This window comes from Mustela erminea, chromosome 3 (assembly GCF_009829155.1).
Source record: "Mustela erminea isolate mMusErm1 chromosome 3, mMusErm1.Pri, whole genome shotgun sequence".
NCBI classification, from domain to species: Eukaryota; Metazoa; Chordata; class Mammalia; order Carnivora; family Mustelidae; genus Mustela; species Mustela erminea.
The window spans coordinates 56,909,300-56,931,028 of record NC_045616.1 but is presented as its reverse complement, the minus strand read 5'-3'; the positions used below and the strand labels follow the sequence as shown (position 1 = coordinate 56,931,028).

General features: G+C 36.1%; 1 protein-coding gene across 8 annotated transcripts in view; it reads left to right on the top strand.

Moving 5' to 3' along the window:
- The window catches only part of XRCC4 (X-ray repair cross complementing 4), a 344,365-nt gene that overhangs the window by 194,950 nt on the left and 127,686 nt on the right, over positions 1 to 21,729 (top strand). The gene's annotated exons all lie outside the window — the stretch shown is intronic.

Below are 21,729 nucleotides of genomic sequence, written 5' to 3'. Positions count from 1 at the left end.
GAAGATTTTCAAAAACAAAACAGAAAAATGGGAGGCACTGTGTTGAGATGGGACGCTAAAAGGACAATGAGTTAAAAGACCTGGACATTCTGCCTGGTTATGCCAGAAATTTGTGTGACTTCGCGTCCCTTTACCACCCCCTCCACACCTTTTAAAATTTCGTTTATAAATGAAAAAGCTGGAGGTGCTAGATAATTAGTAGGAGTCCTTTCAGCTCATACATTATATAATTGTATGTCCTAGTTTGCACCCAAGTTTATGATTATGAAATTTATAAAATGTTTTTTAAGGTATATGATTTTCCTCTGAAATGTGCCTGAGTTTTCTTCCTGTATTTTTTTTAATTTGTTTTGTTTTTTGGAAGGATAAAAGAACAGAAAATTTAAATACATTTTCCTAAGTATAATCATAAAGCTGTCTTTGGATAAATACTTATTACTAGATTTACATTTAAGCTAGACGAATAGACATTTGGGTAGAGTTCTTGCGCCAGCAGAATAGGCCATCTTCTCTCAGACTGTAGCCACTCTTGTACTACTTTCCTGTTTGTGATTTATATCTTTGAGTTATAGCCAGAGCTATTCCTTAAAATTGTATATAGTGCATTGATTACTTACCAACTTTATCTGCCAAGTCATGTTCATTTATTAGGTATTTTCCTCTGTGACAGCTGGTATGAAGGCACTATGTGTTAAGATTTTTGATTTGGTAGGGGGCTCCTGGGTAGCTCAGTCCTTAAGCATCTGCCTTCAGCTAAGGTCATAATCCCAGGGTCCTGGGATCGACCCCGCATCAGGCTCCTTGCTCTGCGGGAAACCTGCTTCTCCCTCCCCCACCCCTGCTTGTGTTCCTTCTCTTGCTATGTCTCTGTCAAATAAAAAAATACAATCTTTAAAAAAAAAAAAAAGATTTTTGATTTGGGAAAGACAGGAGGGGAAAACAAATGGATCCTGAGACAGGATCCAGGAAGGGTAAATTTTGATCGATTGAAAGATAAAAGATATATACATGTATAAAATACTGTATTTATATGTACGTATGTATGCTATATATGTTGTGTGTGGGGTGTAGGGCAAGGTGCAGGACTTGAGGACATCTTGTGAATAAGATAAAGAAAGGCAAAGTAGTCCTATCTAAGTTTGTATAGAAAAATGAATTTCCTAATTTCTCTTTAGAACAGCATCTCAAGAGTTTTTCCTTGAAATGGTAAGGTGTCTGGCAGATGTTCTGTAGTCATATGCTTTTAGGAAACTTTGCAGGCTATAACCCTTTCTTGAGATCACAGTATGCATTTGCACGTTAGCTTTATTGAACCAACATTCCCAAATGTGTCTGAATTTAGAACACCTTTTACTGGACTGTATCATGGGATTCCGAAAAACACTTGTGCAGAGCAGTTTCTGATTACAATTGCTACTTCTAGTAAGTATCCCCCAGAATAATTGAGATTGACTGCATGTTTTTCTGCTGAAGAATTCAGAGTGTTTCATGGTATTCATTACCGAAAAACTTAAGCTCCAAAATCTAATTTGAAGCAAATCTTTAAATATGCATTTCACTTTCCCACTGTTTGTCTTTTGGTGATGAAATGACATTACTTTATTTCATATAAATGACATTTTGAATAGTACCATATTTTCAAAATTAATGAAATGATTTAATTTCTTTTTGTAGGTAAAATTAAGTTACAGTTCTATAAGTTGAACAGAGGAGTACTTTTATTCTCCTTCTTATAGGCTAGTTAACATTTCCAGTGAACTGAATGCACAGGAATCCTTTCTTCCCTTTTTTCTCCCCCTTCCTAAACTGTCTTTCTGCTTGAAAATTCTTATTCCCCTTTTCTTCTATAACCCTGTCCTTCTAAAATCACTTCTGGAAACCATGAGAACAATCTGTCTTTCCTCTTTGAACATATAGGCTGTTAAGCACATCCTCTAATATTTGACCCATTTTGCCTGGTATATATGTATGTGCCTTACCTCCATTCTGTTTGTGGCTGCTTGAGTGCTGAGATAGGACACCTGCATCTTCTATATACCATGACACTTAGCAAGATACTTACATATTTACATTATTACATATGCATGAGATATTTGATTACCCAAGAAAAAGGTATTTATTTTATAAAAATAAAAAGGCTAGAATACATAAAAATTTATAAGTATAGAAACAAATCTGGTTTTAAGCAGAGTAGGTTGCAAAAGATTCTTTTAATTAACACTAAAAAAAAACCCCGATTATATGGGTATTTTAAAATGTTGGTTTAATTTTTTTAAAAGTGTGGATATTGACACTATTACTATCTAACTCTTTAAACCTTTTCCCAAATGTTGAAAGATATATATATATATATATATTTACCTTGTTCCCACTTTATCATAAATAGGTATAAACAATTCTTTAAATGCTCTGTAGACTAAAGAACAAAATATAGCCAAAAAAGTGGACATAACTAACCATTAATAATACCATCTATTGTTAGGCAAACAGACACACTTGTGCTCTAACCAGTGGTGTGTATAGCTACAAAAATTTTCGAGGACATAGAGAGAACTTAGAGACCTTTTTCTGCCCACGTAGGATTTTGTGCCAAAAAAAATAATAAAAAGGTAACAGGTTGGGGCACCTTGGTGGCTCAGTTGGTTAAGTGCCTGCATTCGGCTCAGGTCATGATTCCAGGATTCTGGGATCAAGTCCCACATTGGGCCCTTTGCTCAGCAGGGAGCCCACTTCTCCCTCTGCCTGCTGCACCCCCTGTTTGTGCTCTGTCTCTCTCTCCCTCTGACAAATAAATAAAATCTTAAAAAGAAAAAAAAAAGGTAACTGGCAACAGAAACAAAGATCTAGTATTGTTGGATTTTAGAGTTTACATTTTTGGTGTTTTGAACAAAAATGTAAAGTTCTAAAGTGGTGCAGAGATGGAGTAATAAAATAGCTTTACCAGTGGAAATTTATCTTTACTATATCAGACTATTTAAGTCTTGTACCCCAGCTGTTCATAACTATCAGTGAAACTTCTGGTGAAGTGGCTAAACCAAAGGGTTTTGGGGAGCTGTGTACATCCAAGTAATACTTTAATTCTTTCAGAGAATGTATGTAGCCTAGAAAAACCATTAGCAGCAAATTCTCTCTAGAAAGTTTTGTAGGAATTAATTGAGAGGATTTCAGGTTGCTTTATTAGATCACAAACAAAAATAAATAAACAATAATAGTAATAGTAGCATAGCTAGAACTGGAGAACCATGTATTAAAAAGTAAACACACAAAATACAAAACCTGGGTTGAGGCCTGGATTTTAGGCATGCATAAATTAGTGACTTATTACTAGTTTATGTAAATTTACTTAGCTTTAGTGATAAGGCTTATCTCCCAGCACTGGCATTTTTTGACCATTTTAGACATTCTTAAGACTTTTTTTTTAGAACAATTTTGAAGATATTTTTATAAAACAAGAGGTTTTTATGGGAACATTATTTGGTGCTTCAATGAAATCCTTGAATCCATTTAGGTAGGTAAATAGAAAAGTCAGCAATTAGTTCTTCCCTAGAAATCTGTAACATTATTTCTCAGAGTTTCTTAAGTTGAACACTAGTACCTCAGGAGATTAATAAATGCTAAATAAGGAAATGAAGAAGGAGTTTGTAGAATCTACAAATATAGGAATCAATGGATTGAATAAAAGGATTTATTTACTTTTCAAAGTTTTTCATATCCTAATGGGCATCATGGACCCTTAAGAGGCACATTTAGTGGGTAGCACTTGTGCAGAATTGTCAGTAGAACTACTCTTTCATCAAATGTCATGCAGTAGTATGGGATGTATTTTCTAAAACACTGTCCTCTGGTTTCAAGGTGGAAAAAAAATGATGTACAGGTAGAAAAATCTACCTTTTATTTGTCATAAAAAGTTGTATGTTAAAAAGATGCCATCAGCGGGTGCCTGGGTGGCGCAGTCGGTTAAGCATCTGCGTTCAGTTCCTGTCGTGGTCTCAGGGTCCTGGGATGGAGCCCCACATTGAGCTCCCTGTTTAGCAGGGAGCCTGTTTCTCCCTCTCCCTCTGCCTGCTGCTCCACATGCTAGTACTCTCTCTCTCTCTGTGTCAAATAAATAAATAAAAATTTTTAAAAAGATGCCATCGGAAAAGATACACACCTCTCTGTCAGGCTTACATGTTAGTTTAGTAACTTTATAAAAAACTGTCAAATACAAAAACTAATTGTACACAGTGATATATGCTAAAAAGAAAACAAATGGGTAGTTAGTTAGGTAGTCAGGAAGCACTCAAGACTGGTCATATTTAAGATGTGTGTAGACAGAAGCAGCTAGACCAAATGAGGCATTCTTTCCATGAAGGCAGAATGACTTCTGCAAAGTCTTTAGGGTGGGAAGAAACTTAGCATGGCTAGGTAGTAACATACCCAGGGAGGACCACATGCACACACGTGTGCACATACTTGCACACGTGTGTGCATATGTTGTGCGGGGGCGAGTATAGCTTGGGGTTGTAGGCAGAAGCCAGATCATGCAGAGCCTGGATGCCAAAGTAAGGGAGCTTGGGTTTTATTCTGTGTACTCTGGGAAACTTTTGCAGGGTTTTAAACAGTGAATTTTGTTACTTGATTTACACTGTAGGAAGATCACTTTTCTTGCCCCGTGGTAGATTGATTGAAAGTGGGCAAAAGTGGAGCTCTGGAAGACCAGTTAGGAGGCTGTTGTAAATCCAGATGAAAGATGCAAGGGATGATATGTTGTGAAATTTAAGATAGCGTTTGATGCTTTCCAGTGGGAGAAAAGAGAGAAGTAGCAAATAAGGATGACCTTGATCTTTTTTTCCCCTCCTCTGTTCTGCTTTCCAGATAGCTCAAGTATTTATTTAGCAATGCTTTGTGGCAAAGTATAAACTTTATGAATTCAAATCTCTCTTGAGTTTGACCTTATTTGATGTTATGTTTGGAAGATTTCCAAAATGATTGACAGATATAATATATAAAATCCCTTGGAGTCACGTCTCCTCTTTGCCTGTTCTATTCATATTCTTTTGACATTTTAATTTATTTCAGCACATCCTTTTGCTTTGAGTGAAACTCATTTGCTTTCACCTTAATTAGGATACTCTTGTATAGGACGTGCGAATGAAAACTAACCTGGTTTTATGAGAAGTAACTCTTTGGGCACGAATATGCCACCATGGCATTCTCTGCAATAACTGTTCTTATTACTGACATTTATACTAGTCAGTTGTTCCACCTAAATTTAAATTTAAGTTATGCTTCATACCACTTATGGACTTTGAGTCTATGATAAAATAAAAAACAAAACTAAATTATAGAGGAATCTCTTCCCTGTAGAATTCTTGTGCTACATAGAAGTATCATGCAGATTAATTTTAACTTTACTTATTTACATTTAAGCTACATGTAGTTTTATATTTGCTAAATTCCATCTAAATGAAAATTACAAAGAAAATAGAGAGTTTCATTTGGTATTTTCCCCATTTGCATTTATGAAGTAATTTTCATCAAAACTTCATGCTTAGAAACATTTGAGTTTTCTAAGATTGTTTAGTGAATACACCACTATGTAGGTGTTGTTAAGTATCTGTGAGGAGCAGGTGACAGAAATAGAGACTATTTTTGCTTTTGGGGATTGGCTGTGAAGAAGAGATACCTACCAGTGAAGATTATTAAATTTTAGATAGTATTAGAGAGTAAGATCATAGACTGCTCTAAGAGTAAACTTACAGTATATCTATATGCAAATAAAAGGTACCATAGCTTAGTTTCTTTTACACAGAGGTCACAGAGACATTTGTCTTACAGATAGGCTCTTAAATGGTCTATTTTTAAGGGTGGAAAAAGTTATGTACTTTAGTATCCTTATTGTAGTTTCATGTTTAATAGAAAACAAATTATGGAATATTTAATTCAAGGAGAAATAGATATAAAGTTTCTTGGGATGATGAAAAATAACACCACCAATAAAAATAGTAATCACTAATACTATTAAGTACTTAAAACAGTTTTTCAAAGGGCTCTGTATACATTATATGAGTTAGTCCTTCCATGAATTCTATGAGATAGCCAGTAATTTTATCCACATTTTATAATGAGAGGACTAAAGAGTGACACATAATAATTGGTATAAAAGAGAATCAAGCTTGGATAGTAACAATCTAAAGTCCATTCTCTATACTGTATTGCTGACCTAGCAGTAAGGGGAAAATGACAGATTATTCATTTATGCATAGAGAAAGTTTCAAATATATCTCACTCAGGATAAAATTAAAGCCTGCACTTATAAGAACAATTATTATATAGCATGGGAAATGTGACATAAATGTCAATTGGTGACAAAATGTTTTTACTATGTGAAAGCTTTAATTATAATTGTAGTAATATAATAATAAAGTATAAGGAAAATAAGTACCAGAAATAATTTATAATACTTCTTAACTGTAAAAACGAGAAATTGCTTTTATGGCAAGCTTTTAAAAATGCGTCAATTAAAATATCCTTAATTGTTGCAGTAACTTGTGAAAATCAAGTATAATCTAGCAAAAAGCCTACAAATAACACAACAGAAAATTCAATTAGAGAGACAAAGAAAACCACATAGCCGACTTGTATTTAGTTAATATTATGTTGAGTATGCTTTGAGAATGAAGGATTTGAGGTAATGATTCAAACGAGTACAATTTCAAGTTCAAAAAAATGGCTACAAATAGAATTAGGGATAACTTTGATAATATTTACAGATGACGCATGGCAAATAAGGAAACAACTTGAGAATATAGTAAAACTAATGACTTTGAACTCAACTACAGTCAACCCTTGATTAACTGGCTTAATTGGAGTGATGAATAGATTGAAAAGAAACCACAAATTACCCAGAATTGTGGGTAAAACAAAACTATAAAACTAGTAACAATATGACACAAAATAAATTTATTAGTAAACTAGTATTTCAGAACACAGTCCACAGATAATATCCAAAAGTGTAAAAGTAGTACAAGCACTTTGATTTAGGGCCACATAAATTGCCGAAAAATAATCGGCTGTTAAACAACTTCTTAGCAAAGATCCCCTATATTCATGAGACTTGAATTGAGCAGACATGTGTCCTTTCTCTTCCATTGTTTACCCTTACCTAGGTTCAGCCGAAGTCTTTGGACTTCAATATTAGAATATACTGCTGTATGGGCTGAGGAACAGGGAGGGCCTAGTCTGTCAGGCTATCTTAGTTACTAAAAGAGTATCTTTTGGTATCTAGATGTTTTATTGATTTATAATAATTTTAATTTCTTCTAAATGCACTCTCTCTGGTTGATTATAACCTTAGTAATCTTCTACCAGATAATCAAGAGTTGAGTGTCCTCCCCAATAGGTAGTCATTTTAGATAATCTCTAGAGGAAATTTACCTTTGTTTCTATAAAATTTTCACATAAACTCTTTGTGTATAAATTGATATTTAGGTAAGACTCTGGAAATAATGTTTCATTTGTTTCAGAAAACAAAATCTTTGAAGTTTCTTTCTTTTTTTTTTTTTAAAGATTTTTATTTATTTATTTGACAGACAGAGATCACAAGTAGGCAGAGAGGCAGACAAAGAGTGAGGAAGGGAAGCAGGCTCCCTGCTGAGCAGAGAGCAGGATGCAGGGCTCTTGCCAGGAGCCTGGGATCATCACGAGCTGAGCCAAAGGCAGAGGCTTATTAACCCATTGTGTCACATAGGTGACCTGAAGTTTCTTTTCTTTTTTTTTTTTAATTTTTTATTTCTTTTCAGCCTAACAGTATTCATTGTTTTTGCACCACACCCAGTGCTCCATGCAATCTGTGCCCTCTCTAATACCTACCACCTGGTTTCCCCAACCTCCTACCCCCCGCCCCTTCAAAACCCTCAGGTTGTTTTTCAGAGTCCATAGTCTCTCATGGTTCACCTCCCCTTCCAATTTCCCTCAACTCCCTTCTCCTCTACATCTCTCCTTGTCCTCCATGCTATTTGTTATGCTCCACAAATAAGTGAAACCGTATGACAATTGACTCTCTCTGCTTGACTTATTTCACTCAGCATAATCTCTTCCAGTCCCGTCCATGTTGCTACAAAAGTTGGGTGTTCATCTTTCTGATGGAGGCATAATACTCCGTAGTGTATATGGACCACATCTTCCTTATCCATTCGTCCGTTGAAGGGCATCTTGGTTCTTTCCACGGTTTGGCGATCGTGGTCATTGCTGCCATAAACATTCGGGTAGAGATGGCCCTTCTTTTCACCTCATCTGTATTTTTGGGGTAAATACCCAGTAGTGCAATTGCAGGGTCATAGGGAAGCTCTATTTTTAATTTCTTGAGGAATCTCCACACTGTTCTCCAAAGTGGCTGCACCAACTTGCTTCCCACCAACAGTGTAAGAGGGTTCCCCTTTCTCCACATCCTCTCCAACACATGTTGTTTCCTGTCTTGCTAATTTTGGCCATTCTAACTGGTGTAAGGTGGTATCTCAATGTGGTTTTAATTTGAATCTCCCTTATGGCTAGTGATGATGAACATTTTTTCATGTGTCTGATAGTCATTTGTGTGTCTTCATTGGAGAAGTGTCTGTTCATATCTTCTGCCCATTTTTTTAAATGATTGTCTGTTTTGTGTGTGTTGAGTTTGAGGAGTTCTTTATAGATCCTGGATATCAACCTTTTGTCTGTACTGTCATTTGCAAGTATCTTCTCCCATTCCGTGGGTTGCCTCTTTGTTTTGTTAACTGTTTCCTTTGCTGTGCAGAAGCTTTTGATCTTGATGAAGTCCCCAAAGTTCATTTTCGCTTTTGTTTCCTTTGCCTCTGGAGACATATCTTGAAAGAAGTTGCTGTGGCTGATATCGAAGAAGTTACTGCCTATGTTCTCCTCTAGGATTCTGATGGATTCCTGTCTCACGTTGAGGTCTTTTATCCATTTTGAGTTTATCTTTGTGTACGGTGTAAGAGAATGGTCGAGTTTCATTCTTCTACATATAGCTGTCCAGTTTCCCCAGCACCATTTATTTAAGAGGTTGTCTTTTTTCCACTGTATATTTTTTCCTGTTTTGTCGAAGATTATTTGCCCATAGGGTTGAGGGAGTCAAACTCTCTCTCTTTGCAGATGACATGATTCTTTATATGGAAAACCCAAAAGACTCCACCTCCAAACTACTGGAACTCATACAGCAATTCAGCAACGTGGCAAGATACAAAGTCATGTACAGAAATTAGTGGCTTTCTTATACACCAACAATGAAAATACAGAATGGGAAATTAGAGAATCGATTCCATCTACTATAGCACCAGGAACCATAAGATACCTGGGAATAAACCTTACCAAAGAGGTAAAGGCACTGTTCTCGAGGAACTACAGAACACTCATGAAAGAAATTGAAGAGGACACAAAAAGATGGAAGACCATTCCATGCTCTTGGATCGGAAGAATAAACATTGTTAAAAGGTCTGTACTGCCTAAAGCAATCTATACTTTTAATGCCATTCCGGTCAAAATTCCACCAGTATTTTTCAAAGAGCTGGAGCAAATAACCCTAAAATTTGTATGGAATCAGAAGAGACCCCGAATCGCTAAGGAAATGTTGAAAACAAAAATAAAACTGGGGGCATCACATTACCTGATTTCAAGCTTTACTACAAAGCTGTGATCACCAAGACAGCATGGTACTGGCATAAAAACAGACACATAGACCATTGGAACAGAGTAGAGAGCCCAGATATGGACCCTGAAGTTTCTTTTTAAAGACATTCTCAAGTTGGTTGTTACGAAATAGCTACCTAAAAATATTTCTTAAATTGAGTTCCTGAACAGAAGATGAATTTCTGAATTAAAAACAAACACAGAAATAAACTAATTTTATCTCTATCATATTTTAGGAAGATTTTATAGTGATTGGTGAGAAAAAAAGGGAAACAAACCTGAATGATCATTTTGCAACGAAGAAAACCATTGTAGTGAGCTGACCAAAGCCTCCTGGCACCAACTCACTATAACTTAGTCTAGAAGTTGGATTTCTTAATGTGCCTTTTTATGTCATTTAATGTTGCATTTGCAGCTCCCAAATTGACTTTTTTTATGTTAGGCTTCATTTTTTAGGATAGTTTTAGATTTATAGAAAATTGAAAAGATAATACTGTTGCCATATGTACCACACTCAGCTTTCTCTATTATTCGCATCTTCTGTTAGTGTGGTACAGTCATTGTAGTTAATAAACCAGTAGCAATACCTTATAAGTACCTTATTTACTCAGATAGTAACTCTTTAGTTCTAAAATAAATTAATTTTACAGGTTGCTTATTAGTGCTCTTGGGTAAGGAGGAAAAAAGTGTTGTGTGGTGAAATAAGCTTAAGAAATGCTAAGTTAGGGCGCCTGGGTGGCTCAGTGGGTTAAAGCCTCTGCCTTCAGCTCAGGTCATGATCCCAGGGTCCTGGGATTGAGCCCCACATCGCGCTCTCTGCTCCGCGGTGATCCTGCTTCCCCCCTCTCTCTGCCTGCCTCTCTGCCTACTTGTGATCTCTGCCTGTCAAATAAAATCTTAAAAAAAAAAAAAAAGTTAAGTTAAACAAAGTTAGACATATTCCCAGCCTGAAGAATTCAGAGTCCTAATGGGTGTGTAACTGGAATCTTAAAGTGGAGTTAGGGATATGTCATATTTTCCAAAATGATTGGTTAACTGAAAATTTCAAAGGACTTAAATTCTGAGGGAACACCCTTTGGAAAATGCTGCCCTACACATTGGCCTATCACATAATTTAGTATAGATCTGAAAGTGTTAAACTCAGTTTCATTAGAATTCATCTCTGAAAGTACAGTTGAAAGATTGCTAACAGTGCTCAGTTCCTAGAGGTAAGTTGGCTAAGGATGAATGGATGAAAGGAAAATCTATTTTTTGTGTATTGCTTTGTACCTTTACAATTTTTATGTCAAATACATGTATGACTTATTCAAAAAACTAACAGAATGATATAAATTGAAATACTCTGTAATTCAGTCTATCCTGGAAAAAAAAAATTGAGTGTGTAAATATGGATTATGCTACTATAACTGTTATGGTATATGTCAGTAGCAATAAAACATCGTTGCTAACTGAAATCATACACATATAACCGATCCTCAAATATGAGTTGATAAATTATTTGATATAAAATTATCAAAATGAGAATATTTTAGAAAATAACCAATACAAGTTGTTCTTATATAAGGTCATATTAAGAAATCAGAAAATTGGGACGCCTGGGTGGCTCAGTTGGTTGGACGATTGCCTTCGGCTCAGGTCATGATCCTGGAGTCCCGGGATTGAGTCCCGCGTCAGGCTCCCAGCTCCATGGGGAGTCTGCTTCTCTCTCTGACCTTCTCCTCGCTCATGCTCTCTCTCACTGTCTCTCTCTCAAGTAAATAAATAAAATCTTTAAAAAAAAAAAAAAGAAATCAGAAAATTATACTCAGAAGACATGCATGTCTGTAATTTAATAGAATGAATAATGTAGTATGTCTGATTGATTATGTTTGGAGCTTAATATAAATAATATGTTTTTAAAAGTTATTCTGGAGAAATTATCCCAAATTTGCCAAAAAACATCAAAGTAAGTGTTCATTAAATAATATGTTTTACAATAAGGGATTCATCATAATTTAGCTTCAGTACAAAAAACAACTTTCTCAACGATTTCATTGGGAAATGTCTGCCTAAATAAAACTGTAGAATACTTGCCTAGAGGAGCTTATACTATAGCATTTTATTTTGATTTACAAAAATCAAATAATAACCTACTATTATTTTTTTCTTTTCCACATATTTATATTACTATTAAACTAACATTGTTATCATTGTACAATATGGTCTTGGAAAGTATGAATTTATTGTTGATGTTACTTTACAAAACAGAGAATGGATACAGCAGCCAAGAAGCGTTTCCTAGGTTACTCAGGTCACTGTCAGTTCCATTCTCCTGACCCAGCTCTTTGGTACCTCCTGTGAATATCATGATCCCTGATTGTAGCTGCAGCTTAATTATACAAAGCCTCAATAATAAGAAATTCAAACAGAATTAATTAAAAGAGAAAAAGATGATTTTTTTTTTAAATAACAATGTCTAAGGAATTTCACAATCTCTTCAGAATCATAGCACAACGAGAACTGATCCTCAGAATGATCACCCAAAGGAGATGTTAAATTTTGATCTGCAGCATCTATTAATTAACTCAGGAAGATGGAAAGACTGTATTTTGTGGAAGTTTTCAGGTGGCACCAATATTCGTGAGTGAGTGCTCAACTACTGAGAAACTGAACCCAAACCAATTTTACCAGTTCATCCCGATTTTATTCCTGCACATTCCAGTGCATTTTCTACGGAAGATTGCAGATCATGTGGTCCTCATCGAGTGCTGTCGTGATACCTGTGTGATGCGTACATGTCGTGATACCCATGTGATACGTACATGTCAGAATGCCTGTGTGAGATGCACGCATCGGGATGCATGTGTGAGACCTTAGCATCGGGATGCCTGTGTGAGTCGGGCGTGTTGGGATGCCTATATTTGTCCTTAATTCAGAAGCTCTCTTTGAGAATGTTTACCTTTACAGTCTAAGAAAATATAAGTACTTGTAATATTTGGGACATTCTTTACCTAAAAGGAAAAGAGTCTTATTAAATATATATCTCCTAAACTTAAAATAAGAGTAAGTGCATTCCTGGTTGTTGTGGTTGTTGTTGTTTTTTTTTTTTAATTTTTTTAAAGATTTTATTTATTTGGTAGAGAGAAAAACAGTAAGAGAAGGAACATAAGCAGTGAGGGTGGGGAGAGAGAAGCGGATTTCCTGCTGAGCAGGGAGCCTGACGTGGGGCTCAATCCCAGGACCCTGGGATCATGACCTGAGCTGAAGGCAGAGGCTTTAACCCACTGAGCCACCTAGGCGCCCCTCCCCTCTTTGTTTTTATGGGGGGGGGGATCCTTCTCTTTTTATTTATTTTTTAAAGATTTTATTTATTTATTTGACAGGCAGATATCACAAGTAGGCAGAGAGGCAGGCAGAGATCCCAGGACCCTGGGATCATGACCTGAGCCAAAGGCAGAGGCTTTAACCCACTGAGCCACCCAGTGCCCCTAGGTACTTTTTTATATACCATCTACTGTCATCTCTCTGCAGTCAGTGACTGATTTAAGTACAAAGTGAAAGCACAGCAAATTAATAAAAATCAAAACTAACTTTTTGCATTCTAAGAAGTTTAGACATATTCTGGAGATAGGAGACCCATTCTAATATATAAATATATCAAATAGGTTGAATACCTCAAACTTATACAATGTTATATGCCAATTACTTGAGCTTAGTAGTATGAATTTTCTTTTGGTATATCAGGAATGGCTAATAATTAGCTGTGAATGCAAAACAGATTATGTGACCCCTGGGAGCTTATGTTTCTGACAGGATGTGTGGTCATATGTGAAGAAAACTGCACTTCATCGTAAATGTTATAGTGGCAAAGACAGCACTACAGGATTTCCCAACATTTCCTTTCAGCTGAAGTGATGGGGGAAGATTTTAAGAAGTGGGAAGGATTTTTGTTGGTCCTGGCAGTAAAGAGTGAGGATTATAGCTGTGTGGAGAGGGAGGAGGAGACCATGCTACCTACATAAACAAAGTAAGCAAAGGCAGGGCAGCAGGGTGGTCACTTGTTGAGCTTTGATTGGCTCTAGCGGGAGCTTGGGAGAGAAGCAAAAAGTGCTAAGTAGGAAGGATGGGCTACATGTGGGGAAGGCAATAAAAACTTCTCCTAGGAGTGCTAGAAGTTTCATTATTTGTTATCATGTTTTCCCATTTATTCTGTGTACCTTTCTGGGGCCAGCAGAGTAATGCCTCCTCCCGTACCCGCCTCCAAAGATGTCAACTTGCTGTTGCCTGGAACCTTTGACTGTGTTACCCACATAACATGACAGGTGAAAGAGGAAAGCATCATGTAGTAGGCTAAATAATATTCCCAAAGATGTATTCAGGTCCTAATCTTTGGATCCTCTGAATGTTGCCTCATTGAGCCATATATGCGGTTGCAAGTGTTCTCAGAAGAAGGAGGAAGAGGCTGTGTGAAGGAAGAGTCAGAGAAGATGCTAAGCTGCTGGCTTTGCTCATACAGGAAGGGGACGTGAGTCAAGGGTTGAAGGAAATGTAGCTGTAGACACCAAAAACAGCAAGGATATAGATATATTCTAGAGCTTCTGGAGGGGAAATAGCCCTGCTAACACCTTGACTTGAGCCCCATAGGACTCATTTCAGATTTGTGGTCACCAGAAATGTTAAGAGGATAAATTTCCATTGTGTAAGGCACCAAGTTTGTTGTAATTAGCCACAGAAGATTAATACATGTAAGGCATACATTGGGTGCTCATAAAGTCATTGGAAAGCCTGGACTGGTCTATAGTGGGCCTCTAGGAATGATTAACCTTAGGCTGCTATCAGAACACAAGAAGCTACTACCATAACTCTTGCCCAGTTGCCAGGAAACTCTTCTGCATGACAGCCTCAAAATTGAGGAAAGACATAGGAATAGGTCTTTTGGTCATCACCTCTACTGGGACAACTGCCTCTTGACACACAGAAAGCTAAAAAATGGGCACAGGACTCTGCTACACAAAAACCTGTTGGACTGCAGTAAGACTTTGCTGTCGGAGGAGGGGAGGAAAACAATACAGTCAGTCAAGATGTCCCTTGCTGCATTTTCACTTTCCAGATACCTCAACAGTTTTACTGAACAGACTGGGAAATAAGAGGTTTTAGCTTTCCGGTTTTTACAGCAGTAAAAATTTAACCCAGAAAGATGAGGAGAAAAATCTTTAGAGTTTACCGCAAAGGGTTTGAGGTTACTTATAGACTGTTCTGGGCTCCATCATTCCCTATGTTTTTATAGAATTACTTCCTAAGCAGTGTGAATTAATAAAATAAAGTCAGTTAATGCAACAACTTGGATAGAACAACTCTTGTTTAGCGAGCATCACATAACATCAAGATGGGCTAATACTAAAGGAAGGAAAAACTAGGCCCTTGCTCTTATGGAGAATATGTGCTTAATGCAAAATGGAACTGCTCCGTACATATGGTTAATACAGGATAAAGTATGTTCTGAGGTTCTGAGTGATAAAAATAAGTTGGACATGAATTCAAAGTCTTCATTTGGGAGGAGGGTTTTCAAAGCAGAGACTGTTTCTCTGAGAAGAGTAGAATATGCATTTCTGGATGATGGAGGACGCAGCTTTTGTGCGGAATGGAAGCAGGCATAATTAGTTATATGAGTGATTTGGGGTGGTTGCTTCACGAGTTTGTGTGGAGAAGTTTCAGGAAGGAAAGTGCTAAGGTTGATGTGGTTGCTAAGTAGCCAGGAAGCTCAAATTGAAGAACAAATTTTTCTTAGTGAAGTTGTTATGACTTATCAAGATCATTGGGATAAGCTGTGATAAAGGAAGTTAGGAAACAACACTACAACGTTTATTTCATGATGCTGAGATGGCATCCAAAGGGCAAAAGGCAACGCTTTCATCAACTCCGGATGAGGTCTGACTGAAAAGAGACCATGCCGCAGATATGCATGCAGCTCTCTTCCTTGTCTTTTTAAAGTACAGTTAATATAAGAGATGGTTTAACAAAGCAGTACAGGGAAGTATAAAAAATAAAAGCTTCTCTCACACTCTGTCTCATCTCTGGATCTTCTTTCTAAAGTTACTGCTATTAGCTGCTTTTTATGTGGCCTTTTGGAAAGCCTTTCTCTCCCATAAAGACCAGATACATGTACAAAATGGGATCATGACATAGGCACAGTACTTACCCTGTTCACTGAGTTCCTTTAGTACCAACACATTGAGATCTAACCCATTCTTGGTAATGACCCCATGGAATCTCCTGGCGCAGCTTTCCTGGGATACCTGCATCCAGCCCAATGCTGCAGGATTTTTATGCTGAACTTTTGACCCATCTGTCTATCTACCTTTCTGAGCTCATCTCCTTTTCTCTCTGTGCTCATTCTGCTCCAGTCACGCCAGACTCCTGCATATTCTGCAAACACAAGAGTAGTAGTCCTGCTTGTGCAGGAGCATTCCTCTGCCTTAGAATGCTCTTCCTTTAGGTATCAACTTGCTCCCTTCTTCTACACCGAAGCTCACATTTTAACTTCTTGGTAAGACCTCATCTGTGATCACACTGTTTAATATTATAATCCTGTCCTACTCCTCTTCTACTTCCTTTTCAAAATTTTCTTCATGTAACACTTTACTGTCTAAAATATTACATACTGATTTATTTTGTCTCTTTTTTCACTGAAATATGTTTCATAAAGATAGCAATTTTTATGTTGTTACAGATACCTTTATGAGTAAAGAATTGCTAGACATCTTATGCCCAGACAAGAAGGTTATCTTAAAATCTTATTTCTCTTTAATATTATTTATTGTTTAATCACATCCATGCTCTGGATATTTCCCTTTTGATTCTCAAATATCCCCTAAAACTGTAGACTTTCCTTTGGTAAATGTTATTACTTAAGTGTATATTCCTTTAAATTTCATAATCATAAGGGTGCCTTGCTGGCTCAGTCAGGAGGGTATGTGACTCTTGAGCTCGGGATTGTGAGTTAAAGCTCTATATTTGGTGTAGAGATTACTAAAAAAAATAAAACTTTAAAAAGGGGGGGGGCATAATCATAGCTCATGGTAGACACCAGTTTAAAAAGAACTGAATCAGTTGAGTAAATAAATCCTACATCTTCTCCTGATAGAGGGATAAAGTTAACGTAGTCCTACTTTGATAATTATTCTCAAACACCTTTTTTTAGGTAATACATGGCCTAGTGAGAGAAAATCATTTATTGCACAAAAAAAGTTCTAATTATAACTGAAATTGTTTTCTGTGGTAGTTTAGATTCTGTGTACCCAAAATGAAAAGAAATAGTTATCTAAATGATGTAGATGATAACAGCTTTCAATGGACAGTATTGTTCCAATATTCAGTAAGTAACAGTTTTGAGCATTATGACTGCAATAAATCTATATCACTTTCACTTCAGTTTTTTACAGTTGCAAAAATTTGCCACAGATTTCATCAGGAATCTTGGAATGACATAGCAGAATGCATTAGGAAATCTCTGACTCTTTTGATAATAAGTGTTTTCAGAGCTTATAAATTCCTCCCCTTCATGGGAACATTTATGTTATTAATATTAAAAAATTTAGATTAAATTATTTTCATGGTAGCTTTGTATATTCTATTAAGCCATAGCAAATATCAATAACATTAATATGTTAACTTTTATTTTTCAAATTGGCATCAATCTTAAGTATACTTTGGAGAACAAACATTCAAATAAGTTGATATCTCATAGAGTATGAGATGAGTAGATCTGTCCACCTCATGGGAGCAGGCTTATTTCGTAGCATTAATTGAAGCTATAGAATATAGTTCGGAATGTAATATAATTGCAGAGATATAGTGTTCCCCAAAGAAGGGCCAGTACCAAGCCATTTATCATCCATAATCAAGATGGAAAGAAGTTGTATTGTATTGTGATACCGTCCTTCAGTACCCTTGATTAAGTTACATGAAAATGGCACAAAGACCCGAAACCAGGTAGACATTCACCAGAGGCATTTACATTCAGTCTTCAAGAGCGCCAGTTGATTTCCATTAATTAGGGAATATTTCATTATCTAGTATTCTATGATTTTTAATAAAACAATACTTTTTGGGCTCTCTGCTCAGCAGGGAGCCTGCTTCCCTCTCTCTCTCTCTGCCTGCCTCTCCATCTACTTGTGATTTCTCTCTGTCAAATAAATGGATAAAATCTTTAAAAAAAAAAAAAAAAAAAAAAAAACAATACTTTTTAAAATAGTAATAGCAAATATGTGAATTATATTTTTAATTGGAAAAATAATGAGCTTGTACTGGTAAGCTATTTCTTATATGTTCTTTGCTTTCATACTTTTAATAGTTACTTAATTATTTATAAATTGAAGGCTGGAGAATTCTTTCTCATTTAATGTTTTTGAATAGTGTTAGATGTTGAATGAGAAACTAATTATAAAATAAATGTATTTATTCATTATATATGGCCACTAAAAACATTAATATTAGCCTGTTAAAGCCTCTGGTCAGTTTTTCTCAACACTGAATTCTAATGAACACTGTAAACTCACAATTTTTCATGAATTTATATGCAGTTATAACCTCAGTGAAATTATGTATATATATTTGTTTATCAACAATTATATAGCTTCTGTTCTGTGCCAGGTAATACACCAAGGACTGAAGGTATCAACATGGAATAAGATACTTCTTCCTCACTGAGCATTGTAACCTTGATAATTGTCCCCTAAGAAGTCCACATCCTAATCTCTGGAATATGTGAATGTAACCATATATGGTTAAAGACTTTGTAGATGTGAACACACTAAGCATCTTGGGAATATCCTGGGGTTATTTGGATGTGTTGAGGTGGATCCACATGCAGTTATGTTTCTCCTTGTAAGATGTAGGTATAGGGAGATTTGACACAGATGTAAGAGGAGAAGACAGTGTGATAATGGAGGCAGTGATTGAAGTGATAGGAGTGCCAGCTAGGGAATATGGCCGTCACCAGGAACCGGAAGAAGCAAGGAACAGATTCTCCCCTAGTAGATATAGAAGGAGCCGAGCCCTGCCAGCCCCTTGATTTTCGCCCAGTTTTACTGATTTCAGACTTTTAGACTCCGGAAATGTGAGGACATAAACATGTGTGGTGTTTTTAATTGCCATATTTGTGGTAATTCATTGCAGCAGTCCCAGGAAGTGAATATCCTGGGTACTCAATATTTAGTGAAAGAGACAAACACAAAAAATGAATAATGATGGTGCAAGGAAAACCCTAGCAAAGGTATAAAGGAGAGTAAATGGGAATACAGAGGTGGACCATTAGCTCAGGCAGATCAGGTTCTTTCAAGCTACTTAGAAGATGTGAACTGAGGCTTGAAGTAAAAATAAGAGTTTTCAAATCAAGAAGAGAGGGCAAAAATGCAGAAACAAACCAACAAAAAAGCATGATGAGTTTTAAAATACAAAACTATACTTGGAAATATATATTTTATTTCAGGAAATATTAAACCCTAAAGTAATTTTCATGGATTTTTAAAATTTTGATTCATTATATTTATCAAAGAAGAGTGCAAGGCATAAATAAGTCACAGGAATGAAAAAGTACAGCGTAGGGAATATAGTGAATAATTCCGTAATAGTTTTGTAGGGTGACAGATGGTAACTACACTTAGACTAGTGAGCATTGTGTTTGTAATTGTTGAATCACTATATTGGACAGCTGAAACCAATATATGTCAACTATACTTCAATTAAAATTTTTTAATTTCTTAAATAATGAAAATTTATGAAGAAAAGAAGCGTGTAGGGCTATGAAACATTCTTAGGAAGAGTAATATCATATATATATACTACAAGTAATAAAAATAGTCTACTGTTGCGAAAGTAGAGAATAATTTATAATTTCACGACATTGCCAATAGCTGAGGGTTTGGGAGGCGTTATTGCATGGAGATTTTGATTACAAGATCTCAACCATGCCATAGATTTATCAATTGGAGAGAGAGAGATAATTTATTCTAGGTAGACAAATAATTACCAGCCCCTCAATTCATAATAAAAGCAAAGCAACGGTTTAAAAAAATTTTTCTCTTCTCTTTTTCCATTTTATTTGAATTAGTAAGAACTTTGTTTAAAAGTTTTTGGCCAGGTGAAAAACAGAGAGAGGTTATTTGTTATTTCTCTGTGTTCTCTTGTCAAAATTCAACAGTAGAAGTATTGAGGTTACTGAAAAAAACATCTGATATTGTGTTGGAGACCCCTAGAAATTTTGCAGGCTGGATAGAATTTGGATAAGTTTTGATATCTATTTTCAAAGTTGTTATAAACGCTTCAGAGAAAATGGTAAAGAAAAGATGTTGCAAACCAAATGGAGATTTACTATGACATGTATCAGGTATCAGTGATTTGGCTATGAGAACAAGGAGGGGAAGACAAATAAATTATAATACAAGGGACAATTCGATTATCCAGGAATGACAAGAAAAGTAAAAGTAAAAAGGCAGCTGTTGATTTTAGTTCTTTTCCCAGAGCCAAGAAACTGGATTAACTGATCACTAGATACTGAGAATTTCATTCCAACTTTCTTCACAGCATTCGGCATTATCAGACTTTTCAATTTTGTAGGAAAAATGCCAAGTACTGGCACTTCCCAGAGCAGCAGGGAAGAAAAAATTTTAAATGATGTTTTAACCATATTCATTAGACTTCCTGTGGAGGCCCAACACTTGCTCCCCACCTCAGCATCTCCAGGTCACCTGAGAGCCAAGGAACTCACAGCCCCTCCCCAGACCTTCCTGGCTTCTGGCCCAAACACGGTACATTGAGCCAGGTCTACACTCCAGTTAAAAATAGGCTTGCAAACTCAGCCAGTCAGGGAAGTTTCAATTCACGTATTATTTTGGGAGAGGGTTTTCTGGGATAATTGCCTCCAATACAGTCGAAAATACTTTGCTATTAAGCAAATAGACATGGAACTGAGAGGGAGATTCGAATTCATTTAGACAGATGGCAATATTCTGTTTGTTTGTTTTTATGAGTGGTCCAAGAGAGCTTCCCTGTTGATAAAATGTTAAAAAATATTTTATTCATGTGCACAGTAATTATGCTTAAATGATGCTTAAATGTAGTTGAGGCAATTCTCTCTCTCACTATTCCTATAAGCATTTTTTCTTTTTTCCCCAGTATATATCACTGGGCTGCCTATAAGTACAATCGATACAATAGTATGGCAGCGCATAGGAACAATACATGTATAATATTCACTCACAGAAAGATTGGTTTATTTATTTTTAAAGATTGTATTTATTTATTTGACAGAGGGAGAGAGCACAGGCAGGGGGACAGCAGACGGAGAGGGAGAAGCAGACTCCCCGCTGAGCAAGGAGTCGGATGTGGGGGCTGCGATCATTATTTGAGCCCACCAGGTGCCCCACAAAGATTTATTTTAAATATTTTACAATTTCTTCTTCTCACTTTACTGTAAAACAAAGATTTCTATATCCTAAAAATATATGCACCTCTTAGTTTTCTAATCACATATCCAAATATGTCATGTACATTGGTAATGCCATCTGTATACAGAGATGTATACCTTACTGTCAATTTTCAAGGGTATTTTAAGATTTATTTATTTGAGAAAGAGAGAGAAACAGTTGAATGTCTACATCATTGCTTTTTTTTTTAAGTACGTAAGATGGGATTCGCTTTTTTCTAATTCTGTAGCTTTTTTTTTCCCCTGTGCATCTGGAAGAAGGAAAATAGAGGTTTTTTTTCTAAGAGGAAAATGATATGTTCTGGTAATTAACCATAAGACTTTGCTAACCTTGGCACCTTTTCGACATTAGGTAGTCACCTTAGGAGAGTGAAGATTTTGACTGACTCAGTTGTCACCATCTAAATTCAAAAACACATTCTTGTAAAAGCAAACAAAATCATTTGGAAATAGACTCATTGAAAACTCAGAAGGTTGATTTGGGTTTTGGGCAGTCATACAGAATGAGATCTCTTTTCACTTTTTGCTACTTTCACAGATAGATTTGGAATGCTTCAAGTGATTATTTAATGAGGTTGCTTCCTAGGACAACGTAGAGCAGA